The 12,826-nt window shown below is 44.3% G+C and overlaps 1 pseudogene across 1 annotated transcript in view; it reads right to left on the bottom strand.

The window, feature by feature from the left end:
* Window positions 1-2,164: 2,164 nt before the first annotated feature.
* LOC309585665 (epidermal growth factor receptor kinase substrate 8-like protein 2) overlaps window positions 2,165-12,826 on the bottom strand; it is a 50,794-nt pseudogene continuing 40,132 nt past the window's right edge. Inside the window, exons 6-11 of the transcript in view lie at window positions 6,257-6,368; window positions 5,371-5,490; window positions 4,373-4,520; window positions 3,102-3,285; window positions 2,563-2,695; window positions 2,165-2,236 (exon numbers count right to left, since the gene is read on the bottom strand). The product of the transcript in view is annotated as an epidermal growth factor receptor kinase substrate 8-like protein 2 (transcript). The remainder of the gene's footprint in view (window positions 2,237-2,562; window positions 2,696-3,101; window positions 3,286-4,372; window positions 4,521-5,370; window positions 5,491-6,256; window positions 6,369-12,826) is intronic.

Raw genomic sequence — 12,826 nt, 5'->3', positions numbered from 1 at the left:
ATGTACAGTACTTTATAGCAGTGTCTGCAGGCAGTACAAACAGAACAGATGCACAGCTCAGTCGCGTGGAAATTTGTAAAAGTGGCCTCTGCAATAAGGTCTACTGAGCTATTTGTTTTAGGAAGTGCTCCTGTGGCTCCCGGCTTTACAGAGCTGTCATGTACACTCCTGTTAAAATCCCAGATAACCGTAATTCCCTGTGATTTGCTTTCCTCTACACCCCAGGACTAGAAGATGGTGTGTTTCCTAGCTCAACATTCGTTTTTATTTTCATTTTAGAAACTTTTTCGCCTCCCGTGCTTGCCATCCTGCCTCCCATCTCCACCCTAATCCGGAGCCAGGGCTTCTCAGGAGGATTGTCCTCTTCATCCCTCCCTGACAAGGTGAGTGCCCTTCTCAGATCCTAGCAGGGCTGTGACTAAACCCAGGATCCTCCCCTGCCTGCACCCTAATTCTGCTGGTGAGAGCAGTGTCCTGTTTCAAATGAAGAAAACAGATTATCCATTGGAGACGCTTAAGAATGAAGCCAAAACTAAGGTGCACTGGTGTTCTCAGTTTTAGACATGAGCTCCCCAGATGCTGTTTTAAAGCTTTTTCCATTAAATGTGCAATGACAGGCACAAATTTGGACGAAGACTCAGCATGTGCTGAGAGAGAAAACCCAGCTGTCCCTGGGCTGTGGGCAGCTCTGGAGCTCTGTGTGCTTCACTGCTTTGCAATCAGATTGGTCTGTCAGTCAAACAGAGCTAGAAATGCAATGTGCCAAACTTGCTGTGGACAGGAACTACGCTGCTTGCTTGAGTTTTGAAATGGTGAGTAAATTTTGGAAGCATAATCACTTAATTCTGCTTCTAGGGAGAGGGATTTTCCTCACCCCTATTTACAGATTGCTATATACAAATGCACATAACTTTATGAAGGAAAACGGGAAGTAAAGAGCAACACCCTGTGCTAAATTAGAGGGGTTTTTTTCTTGTGGCCATTTAATTTGCGTTAAACCTGCCTTCCCAGTGTGCTTTGGGGTTTCAGCTCTTTGGGAATCATTTCAGCTGACTTTTTGCAGTGAAAACGTGAAGATGGGGACAAGTGACCAACACCCTGGGAAGGGCTGTGGGTGTGCCTGGGTCGGGAGCAAACGGTCAGGGCTTATCTTCTCCTGGTTTGAGGCCCGGTTTGGCAACACCACCACAACATTCCAGTGCAGGATCCGTGCCCCAGGGAAGGGCTGCACAGCTGCCCCCAGCCCCAGCCTCTGCATCAGCAGCGGTGGGCAGGTGGAACTCACCTATTTCCAGATTCAAATCCCTTTGTTTGTCACTCCTGCTCATTTCTAGGCACTGAAAGCTCATTTCAGCTGTTCAGAGATAGCACTAGCTGGTCCATGGATTTAAGGAAGCAGCCAGACTTCGGGAATGTGTGTTGCCATTCTAGCCTTGTCCAACGAGGGGGCACAGGGGGACAGGACAAGGACAGGCAGTTGTCACCGGCCCTGTGCTCGTGGGCTGCAGGGGACACCTGCACTGAGGAGGAAATGGAAATGGAAATAGAAAGGGTTAGGTTGCCCAGAGAGGTCATGACTCACCATTCCTGGAAGTGTCCGAGGCCAAGTTGGACAGGATTTGGAACAACTTGGGCTTGTGATAGGCATTCCTGCCCATGGCAGGGGGGTGGAGTGGGATGAGCTTTAATGTCCTTTCCTTAAACCCAAACCATTGCAGGGTTCTAAAGCCTTATTCCTCTGGTCCAGGCTCCAAGCCTTGAGGCTGGCCTCTCTTGTGCTGTGTGCCACGCCTGCTCTGCCAGGGGAGAGTGGGGAGCAGGGGACAGCCCTCGGAGAAAAGCTTTGGGGGTCTTTTTTTGCTTGAAGCCAGCCCTTGTACATCCAGCCCCGTGTGAATCCTGCTCTGATCGCATGCACGGAAAATTTCAGTATAAAATATATAGTTATAAAAAAAATACTTCATGCAAAATTAAAACACCTTTCCCAGTGGGACATGGTCTTATTGTCAACCCTTCCCAACAGTGTTCAAGGAATTGTCACTCTGATGGCAGCTGGACCCCAAGGGGAGCTCTGCTGCATCTGGCCTGGGCCAGGAATCATTGCTTTCATTCCCTTTTTTTCTGCACTACTTAGGGCTAAGAGCTGAAATAAAGCAGAGAGACTTTAATTTGCAGAATCAATCCTTTCCTGGCGGCGCTTCGTGATTTCTTGGAGCTCCGACTCCCCTCTGCTTTTCTGGAATGGAAACAAAACAGGCAGTTTGGATTTGAACTTCAAGCTGCAGTTAAGTGACAGTATTTAATTAACACTGTAAAAGTAGAGCTAGTTTCAAAGAGATAAGTGATATCAGTAAAAAGCAGATTAATTAGTGGAAACAGGGGGATCTTACAGATTTGCTCAAAAGACACTTCGGAATTTTTACGTGTGTTTTATTGCTGGTGTAGGTTTGGTTGCATTTTTTTTCCCCACAATTGTATTTTTTAAAATGCCTGTTTAATGAGCTATCTGACGCTGCTGGTACAGCCCCCATTCCAGCAGGAATTATCCAGAAAAATGCTTACCTCCAGCTGGTTTTTCTCCACTGTGATCTTGCTGTAGACTCTATTTCCCTCATCACCGCACACCTTCTTCAGCTCCTCTCTGTTGAGGGAGAAGAGCTGAGCTCCGGTGAGGATGCCCAGGTGTTCCACGGTCCTGGGGAGACACAAAGTAGGGAGGTGACGATTGTGCTGCACGTGGCCTCGTGCCAGAGGTGAGGAGTTGGAGATGGGAGGCCAGGAGCTGCAGTGGGACCATATCACGGGGCCCTGGGGCTGTTCCAAGGTGGCAGCTGCAATTCCAGTAGCATTTCAGGCCTTGGATTTAGTTAGTTAACGGTTTATCTCCAAGAAAATATTTATACCAGAGAAAGGGAGTGACTTTGGGCTCTGAACATTCTGGTTATAGAGCCTGGATTGAACAGGGTTGAAATCTAATTTGCAACACAGGCTCTGTAAGTAAATCCAAGTGGCTTGTCCCAGGTGAGATGGTGCCGGTGGCCTCCCCCGCTCCTTCTCCAGGGAAGGACGAGCATTGCACGTGGCAATAGGGCAAATCTTACTCTTTGCTGAATGACTTGGCCTCCAGCCAGGCTTTGACTTCTTCAGTGCTGGATTCAAAGGTGAGGGGCACGAAAACTTGCTGAGGCTTTTCCACTTTGAAATTCCTGTGGGGAGGCTGAATTTTATTGTTTGTGATCTTCTTTAGCAGCTCGTCGTTCAGCTCATCCGTTTGGTGAATAAGTTCTGTAGAAACAAGTAGGGAATGAAAGCAAGTCTTCAGTCAAAAATGCCATTAAATGTTTGTGGGGAAACTGTAAGGCAAATGGGGATGTGGCTCAACATTCTTATTTAAATTCAGCCCAGAAAAGTGATTCCCATTTTCCTGTGCCCCTGTGTTGCCATTTATTTTGCTCCCATCACCCCTTGGCTGTTGCCTGATGTGGAAGCACAGTTCTGTGAGAATCTACAATTGGAGGTTTGGAATTGAGACCTTTTCAGTCCTCTCTGCTGCTTCTAGTCACTAATTTGCTGATCGCAGAGCTCCAGGTTTTGCTCCGCAACAGAACAGAAGCGGCAGGAAGCACAAACTGGGAATGAGCAACACACTCATGATGGGATGAGCTTGAAGGTCCCTTCCAGCCCAGGGCATCCTGTGCTTCTGTGAAAACTCCAGTGACTCTTCATCCAGTATCGCTTTCCCCATGAAACTCCTGAAGACTGTGGAGAATAACTCAGTGATACGAACAGATTTGTGTCCTCGTATGGTGGGGCTTCCTGTCGTCCCAGAAGGGCTCCTGCTTCCAGGAGTGGACAGGGTGGGATAAGGGGTGAGGTGAGCAGGGCCCCTGATCTCTCTCCTGCTCTGTGAGCCCCACAGCACGTGCAGGGTGAGGGAGTGATGCGGATCTCCTGTTTGGCCGGGAATTCTGTGGAACCACATGAAGGAAGCGGCCAGGCGGGCACTGTGTGTGTGCCGGGAGATGAGCAAAAGGAAGTGAGAGAAAGGGATTGACCTGAGCTGTTCCTTAGACACACTTAAACATTTTGGAAGAGAAAGGAAACTCTCTCCTTGGGAGGAGGAGGAGGAAGTTAGAACTGGAGGAAGGAGGCATGGGGTGATCACTTATTGCCCTGCTCGGCCCGGGCCGCCCGAGAGCCCCGGCGGTGTCACAAGCCCCAGGGCTGCTCTCTTGGCTCTTGTCCTGCCTGGAATGGCCTCCAGACACAGTGCTGCTGCATTGCTGTGATCAGTAAAAGGTGCAGGGGAGCCCCTTGGGCAGGTCTGGTCCCCCGAGCGCCCAAACCCAGGGGAGCCCAGAGTGGGACACACACGTGCGTTCTTTGGCGTCCTGTGCAGAGTGGCGCGACAACATCTCAGTGCCCCACTTATCCCCGGCGTAGCTGGCAGGCAGCTTGTGGGTTGGGCTGGATGGGCCATAGCCCCTGGGGCTCAGGTCTCCTTTGTACCTCTGGTTAGACTGGTTAGAAAGGGAAAGAAAAGTAAGAATTTTTTTTGGTCGTTTTTAATTTTCTTAAGCTTTCTGCCTCACACCCACGGAGGGACAAACTGCCGTGTTCTCCTTGTGCTGATGTGGGGCTGGGGAGACCTCAGGTGGAGCTGCATGGAAGAAGTTAATTTCTGGGAATGAAGAACCCAAAGCAAAGTCTGAAGTTTGCGCAAGGGAATTCCTAGTTGTGCCAAACGTGTTCGATCTCATTGGAAGGCAGAGCCTCACTGCTCCGTAGCTGGGATGTGAAGCGGGACCACTGCCAAGGGCCTGGAGCGGACTGGAAAGTTTTTTGACGTTTTGATTAAACTAGCAGGGATTTATCCAGAAGCCTGCTGGGCCGCCTTAGGCTTTGCCCAAACGCTGCAATACCAAAATGGGGAAGCAATTCCATGCTTCCCTAGGGTGTTTAGAACACTCCAGCTCCACATTTCTGCAGTGCAAGTTGCAGTATTCAGTTAATTCTCACTTAGATGGTGTTTCCATCTGCCTCCACTCCAGTAACGTGTTCCTGGTGCTGAACTGAACTGGCTGAGGGAAGTGTCCATCTTTAATTTAACCCCCAAGAAAAATCTTGATGTGGAAAAATATGGAAAGCAGGAGGCTGGTGCACAAATAGGAAGGATAGGCCTTATTTGGGAAGACGATCGTAGCAAAATGTGAATTTTATCATAGGAGACTCAGGAATCTCCTGGCTTTGTCTACTTCTGAAGGTCTGTCCTGATTGGTGCATAGTATCCTAAGAAATCAGGGAGGTCTAATGACAACATTATTCCCAGAGGCAGATTGTGCCCTGCAGCTGATACCAGTCAGGTATTACCTGACTACAGACCTGTTTGAGCTCTTCCAGTTTCACCACATCCAGGATATTGTACGGAACATAACCGGCCTGCCCACTCCGGTTGAGCAACTTCCACCACTGCTTATTATCTTCCAACACCTGAGAGAGGGACAAAAATAAATCTGCTGTGGGAAAATGGGATTTCAGGCATAAACAACCAGGATATAGCGGGGCCGAACCATCCAAAAGGTGAAGTTGCCAGAAGGACATCACTGAGGCCAGGAGCTCTAATCAGATCTGTTGCTCTCAGATGCAATCCAGGACTGAAACTTTTCCTGGAAAGCATCAGAATGTATCGTAAGGATGAACAGGAGAGCACCTCTGCGTGCTGAAGAACTCATAGTTCCTACATAATGTCCCTGTTTCTCCAGACCTTTTTTTCCTAATGACTGAGTTTCTGATGTCTTTTTGCATTAAAATAAATAATTAAATAAATAAAAAGCCACATTTTGCAGAGAAACCTTTTCCTCAGGTCACAGATCAGTGTCAGCCCAAGTCACGTCCCACCTTGTCCAGCTGCCAACAGTGCTGCAGTAAGAGAAAGGTTATGAGAAAGGTGCTTTTCAGAGAAAACAAATCCTCGTGGAGGAGGAAGTGGTGGTAAGGAACCGACCCAGCGGGGGATGAGCAGGGCTCTAGAGCGAGTTGTTGTCCTCCCTCCTCACTGTGGTTAAAATGGGACCGATGTCTTTGAGCTGAGGAAATGACACAACACAGCACAGGCAGCCTGCTCCAGCTTTGGGTTTGAGCAAAGCTTTGTGTCACTGCTGAGATACCACCAGGGAAAATGGAGTTGGTGCTTGTTGCTATCCCGAGCTCTCTCCTGCCCCTGGGGGACACACCTTTTCCAGGAGCGGTCACGTACCTCCAGGATTTCATCCTTCAGCACCGAGAGCTCATTGGCGTTTCGCGCGGTGAAATCGTAGCGGATTTTGGCAAATCTCTTGGGCACAGCCACCCCCTGGGCCTCGAAATTCCTGCAGAAGAGAAGTGGCCTGAAGTTCATTAACCTGAGCTAGACTGTTGGAAGGACTCTGTGTGGAAGCTGGAATTGTATTAGAGGATCATCATAAACTAAAAATATATGTGACAATGTGGCCAGATTGCAATGAATCTAAAGACAGGACAGGGTTGGCTCGAGCTCACAGAGCTGCTGCCTCCAGTGTAAACTAACCGCCTCGTGAAAGCAAATGGTTTTTCACAGACATTATTCAAATAAAAGGGGAAAGGGGAAAAAAAAACCCAACCAAGAAAAAAGGAAGGTTCCCATTAGCAAAAAAAGCCTACATGAAAAAGTGAGGTTGTGAGCTATGGCCGAAGGGCCGAGTTTGGTGCTGATTCTCAATCAATTCAGCAAATGACAGTGCATTGATGCAACTGTTTTTTTAGTCAAATTTAGTCCTGATTCTTCACAGTAATTTGCCTCAAGAAAATGAGCCCCATATCCTTTGGTGAGTTCCCTGTTGGCTGAGGCCCAGACCTTCAGGCCGTGACTTCTCAACATACTTGCAGTGAGACTGGCTCCCTCTTAATTGCTTCTTTTTGAAGTATGGTTTGTCACTATCATCCTGCTGAAGATGAACAGGGCTGGTGTCTCATCTTCATATATTCTTCCCCCTCGTCCCCTCTCCTTCTTTTCCCCTTTTTCACCTCTAAATAAATTTCTTCAAGGCGATTTAACCCTGGGATAGTCTAATCCACTTTAGTCCTTCGTGGTCCACCCTCAGATAGATGTGTTGGCACAGAAGAAGTAAGGGTGTTCCTTTAGGATCTGATACTGTAATAAAGGGAAGAGAAAGATGAAACAGGCATTTCATGTTTGTCTGTTTTCTCTCCATGTCATTTCGTGAACATGTACTCACACTTGGCCAAGAGTAGTGCATTCAGACACTGAATATGAGTGTTGAAGAGGGGACTGAGAAGGAAGAAGCTTAGTGTTCTGCAATAGGAATTATGCTTTGGGGATTTTACGCATTGTTTCCCTCTTTTTCACCATCATGCTCTTCTTGCACACTTCCTTGTCTTTTGCTATTGAGCGAAAGTCTGGAGGCTCAGAAAGCCCAAGTTTCATCTGAGAAAGATTTCCTGTGTCAGAGAGAACGGAAGGGATTCTGTTTCCATCCTTTCATGCCAGGAAGGATGAACTGCCTGTATCAGGAGGTGCCGAATTGGTTCTGGGTGCTGCTGTAGCTCACAGAATTGCAAGACCCAGTGCTGCAGGAGTTCAAATAACAGACCGGTGGAAAGGCTCAGGGGCCACAAGCTGTGCTGCATCTCTCATGGACTTGCAAGGAACCTCTCCTTTGGTGTCTGTGCAAGTGCTGGCTGATGTGGGCACTAGGATTGCTCTTTTAATCAGGCAGCTCCAGTACCTTTCAGAAAAGAATTTTCATGGCACATCATGAGCCATTAATCTCTTGACTAACCATAACATTTCCTTACTCCTTGGTTTTACAGCATTACTCAAACACTGACATTTGTCATTTCACCAGCCATCTCCCTTGACCTCTAGCATCGGGCACTTGCAGGGGGAAGGATCTGGTCTCACAAATATTTTCATACTCTGATCTCTGTGATTTATTAACCATGAAGTTTTGCCTTCAGAACTCAAGATGCCATTTCAAATAATTTCATGTGCAAAAGTCGAGTTATTGGGCAAAAGGGATCCTTGATAGCTGGGTACAAAGGACAGCAGGACTGCTGTTGCTGTTTTCTTTTCAACTACTGTGCTTGCTGTGTGACCTTGAGGAAATAGGTTCACTGCAGCTTTATGGTTCCGTTTTTGCATAGGGAAAATAAGGGCAGTGATAATTGCTTTCAGTTGTAAAACACTTCAAGATTTATGGAATATGAATGATTCTTACTAAGTGAAAAGTGTTGCAAAGCTGGCTTAGTTGCACACTGTGCTAACAAAATCCCCTATCAGCCTATTGACCCCAGCCTGAAACACTCATTAAAGTTTATAGGACATTTTGGTGGATGAGTTGAGGCAGTTGTTCTGCTGGAAATATCATACTGAAAGCACTTTTAAATCCATCATCCGCTTTGACTTTTTTCTCTATTAAAACTAAACACAACTGCTTGCTCTTTCCAGTTTTCTTAGTTTAGTTTTTGATGGGTAAGTACTCACTGTTAACTCAGCTTGTACCCCCATGGCATCTGAGACATTACAGTTCATTCTAGTCACAGCATAAACACACAATAGCTGTTGTACTGAGACAAAAAGAGTTATAAAACATGTAAGATATCCAATGGACTGGTATTAACTATCAAGTTGCATGGTCACTTTTGAATGTCAAATGTTCTTTTTATGGATACTGCATTAATTTAATTTGTGCTTAAACGTTAGCTAGGCTAGACATTGGTGTCTGAAAAGTTTACATATTTTTCCAATGTCAAAATGTGTAAATTTAGTATTAAAGAAACAAAACATATTTACTTGTACTAGAGGAAAAATACTTTCGTAGCAAAGAAATTAACTGAGGTGCTCTTTAGAAATAGGTCTGGCTTGCTTACAGAATTGTTGCTTATGCAGTAAAGCAGATCTACAGATGTTTTCTTTTTTTCTTCCAGATAAAACTTGGATTGTTTGAAAAGTGGGGAGATATTTCACCATAGTACAAAAGAAGATACAGAAGAGGAGAGCAGAATGAGAGCTTTGCAAGTGCCACATGCCTGCAGCCTGCTGTCTTTAGCGATGCTGTTCCTTCCAGTCACTGGAACGTCAAAACAAAATATCCCAAGACTGAAGCTTTCCTATAAAGGTAAACTTTTCAGTAGTTTTTCTGATTCTGGCACTTTGGTTTCGATGTGATACTGCCAGCAGTTCTTTTTGTATTACTAACCAGGAAATACATAATAGAAGCCTTAAAGATGGATGAATTCTGCCTCGGGGCAGTATTAAAATCTGGGTTTTTTGTTGTGTCGGGGCACATGTTTCTGAAGTATAAATGTCTTTTAAAAGTATTATTTCTGTTTGCTCCAAGAGGATGTTAACAGACTATACATAAATTAGAGGGGAGTGGTCCTTGAAAGGCTCTGAGGTGCATTGGAGACATTCCTGTGTGGCTGGTGCGGATGATGTGACACATGGAGGACATTCACACCTTCCTACAGCATCAGAGAAAGTTGAGAGCGCTGACTCAAGTGTTTCAAAGGGACTGACATTTATTTTTGTAATAATTCTTTTTCTATCACTAAGTGGGTATGTTAAACTCTTCATATGTGGTTTTCTTTCTCCTTGCCTCTTTGGATCACAAAAGCGTGATTCTCTGCAGAATTTCTTAGTCTTGTGTGTAGTTCTTGTTAAGAATGGTACCGTCTGAGGGATTTCAACACAGACATATTTATGTATTAATGGCCAATTTTTTAAAGAAGGTGGATTTCTTTTTGCTTTGAATGTACAGTACACCTCCACAGGCACAGAGATGTGTCACTGACACTTCCTTCTTTAGTGAAAACAAATGCTCTCCAGTTAGTTATGTTTCAGCTATGTCAGCACCTTGCCCTTAGGGGAGCTATTTCTGCTCTGTTTTTCAAACTTATGTCTTCCTATGCATTGCAGAGTTACACTCAGGATGGTGTGATGGGACAGGCTGTAGAGCCTTCATCGGGGCTTATGATATGTTTATCATGAGTTTAACACCCAGAGAAATGTATTGAGTAAGCAGAATGACATGCTATTTATTTACAAGCTTCTCTTTTGCTAGATTTGCATGCCACTGTGCATGCTATTCCACTGTGTATATAAATGTGTTTGGATGTGTTTGTGCGAGAGAGACAGAGGAAGCAAGATCAAGGGATCTTGACAACATTTTTATAAATTCAGGGAACAGTTGCACTCCCTGAAGCCAATGCATACAGAAACTGAAAGAGCTGACATGAGTTATGAAAGTTAGCAGTAAAACCCTCCTGACATACAGCCGGCCTTCTCACAGCTAGGCCTTTTGAGCTAATTCCCAAAAGCAGCATATACCATATGGCCATGGCATTTACTGTGGATTTGACACTCACGATTAGTGAATTCCTCTCAACTTCAAAAGCAGATAGCCTTTGGCAAAATCCTGATGGATGCCTTTGGCAGGTAAAGAGGGGGAGAAAGAAAAATTAGTGAGGTCAACACAGGGGAAAAAAAATGGCTGAAATCTTAGTTTAAAATAGTGGCAGAGACCTGCTGGGAACAGTTGGGAAAATGCCTGAGCTCGTTTAAAAAGACAGTGAGCAGATGATTGATATTTAGGCCCTGACCCAAACTTTTCTTAGCAACTTTATAAACCTTTCAGTTTGGCTTGAGGGATACCGTTTCCTGTCCAAACTTATTCACCTATATCCCTGTAGGGGGGGAAAATCAACAACAGATACAGATGCAAAACAGCACATAAATCTTAGTTTTGAGAGCTGTGATGGAACTGAAAAGTCAGAAGAAAGAGAATTACCAGAATTTATTGTGCCTTGTCTTACTTTCTTGGGGGGTTGGAAGGTGTATATTTTTCCACATGGAACAAGAAATAATTTAATGCTGTTTTTTCACATTTATGTATTGTAAATGATTCCAGTATGGCTTATCATAATTAAACTATATTTTGCGTGTTGACAACAGAATATCAGATGTACTGAATATTTAATATAGTTGTGAGAATTAAGTCCACCTTCCTCCCCCCAAATCTTTCAGACAAAACAATTCCAAGGTTTCTGAGAATAAGATGTAGGAGAAATGAACTGTTTTGCCAGTTCTCATAAAATTGTTAGTCATGTCACTGACAAGTCCTGGCATCTCTGTTCTTTGGAATTCATACTTGAACTCTCATGAAGAGGAGAATACAGGGCTCTTTTCCTTCTTTATGGAAAACAGATGAGAACTGGCCACATCAGGCAGTTCCAAAAACCTGGTCACATGTGTCTTTGAAGGGAAGGTTTCATCTCCTTTCAGGTGCAATGTGCTTATGGCATAGCTCCATCTTCCCAGAAGAGCTGAGCATTTGCTGGGGCAGGAGAGCTGGAAGTAAGCGGGACTTTGCTCTGCAGTTACTGAAGCTTCCAGTTGCATCAATCAGTGGTGGATGGAGGAAGAGGGAGAGGGTAGGGTGGTTAAAGATGTGTCTATAACTGCAGGAGTGCTTCAATAAACCACAGCATGTCAAAGCTCCTTTGTGTTCAAACAGCAATTGAAATTTTAGACCTTCTCTGAATGGCAGTTATAGGTTTCCTTCTTCTCAAGGTTGTCATCTTAACGAATGGGAATCTGTGCAGGAAATGTTAAGATATTCCAGTGAGTGATGTTGGGATCAATGTAAAGTCATACAATGGATTTCCTTTATTGTTTGTCCCAGTCTAAAGATGTGTTCTAAAAAATTGTGCATGTATAAAACTAAAACTACACACAAATCAATTAAAATATGTTGTAGTACAGCATCAAAGTCATATATTTTCCACCTGTGTTAACCGAATACACTATGATCTTTAATCACATATCTCATCCTTTCACATTTTCCCTGATCCATTAGTTGAAAAATTCTCTTATTCACTCAGACTTAACGTTTAGATACTCGTTCATGTCATTACTATCCCAGAAATTGTCACTCCTCTTGTGATGTTTTTAGGGTGCTCTCACTGCATATACCTTACTTATTCTGTGTATCTTAGATACTTCTACAAGATTGAGGTGCTTTTACTATTACAGCTTTAATATTAGGAGAAGGTAACAAACTGTCTTCTAATAGAAGATTATGATCTTTAGAAAACCAGGGGATGATTTTGAGTAATATTCCATATTTTGACTCTCTTTGCCCAGTACTGCTTTCAGTCTAAGACCAACAGTGTGTATTTATCACTCATTTTCATGTAGCTGGAGATAACCTGTGACCTTCATCCAAACTGCAGAACTCCACAAGCACAGAAGTGATATTCAGCTTCCCTAAGCAGCACGTCCTTGTTGTCTGCTGCCTCATTTAACATCCTCATTCCAACCTCTAGAGCAGATGCAGAAGGTTTTCATATACCAGTGTAATTCATTAATGTCATTTTCAGGACAGCATCAGTTCTGTTACTAAAGAATGGAAGGCTCAGTGTCCTAATTCATGTATGTTTAATTCATACAGTGTAGACAGTCTTGTTTCTGTTTGATCTTCTGAGTAATAATTTTTCCTAATTCATTGGGAGGTCCTTCCATAAATATCGTGTGTGTGTCTTTTTAGATTTTACTTCATAGGGAGAAGTAAAGAATAGCCAGACCAGAAGGTTGATTGCCTTCTGAGAAAAAGAAGAAAAAAAAGCAAATTTTTCTCAATTTGTGGCTATCCTAAAATTTTCCTGCCGAAAGAGAGAATCCTAATTGCAAATTTAACCCTATTGATTTGATTTACTTGGCTGCTTTTCATGGACATTTTAGTAAGTGTAGTCTGTGTTCTCAGTGAATGCATTTATATTACAAAAGTGT

Source organism: Coloeus monedula, assembly GCF_965178545.1.
Source record: "Coloeus monedula genome assembly, contig: HAP1_SCAFFOLD_103, whole genome shotgun sequence".
Taxonomy (NCBI): Eukaryota; Metazoa; Chordata; class Aves; order Passeriformes; family Corvidae; genus Coloeus; species Coloeus monedula.
The sequence above is the reverse complement of the archived record's forward strand: the minus strand, read 5'-3'. Positions and strand labels throughout refer to the sequence as shown.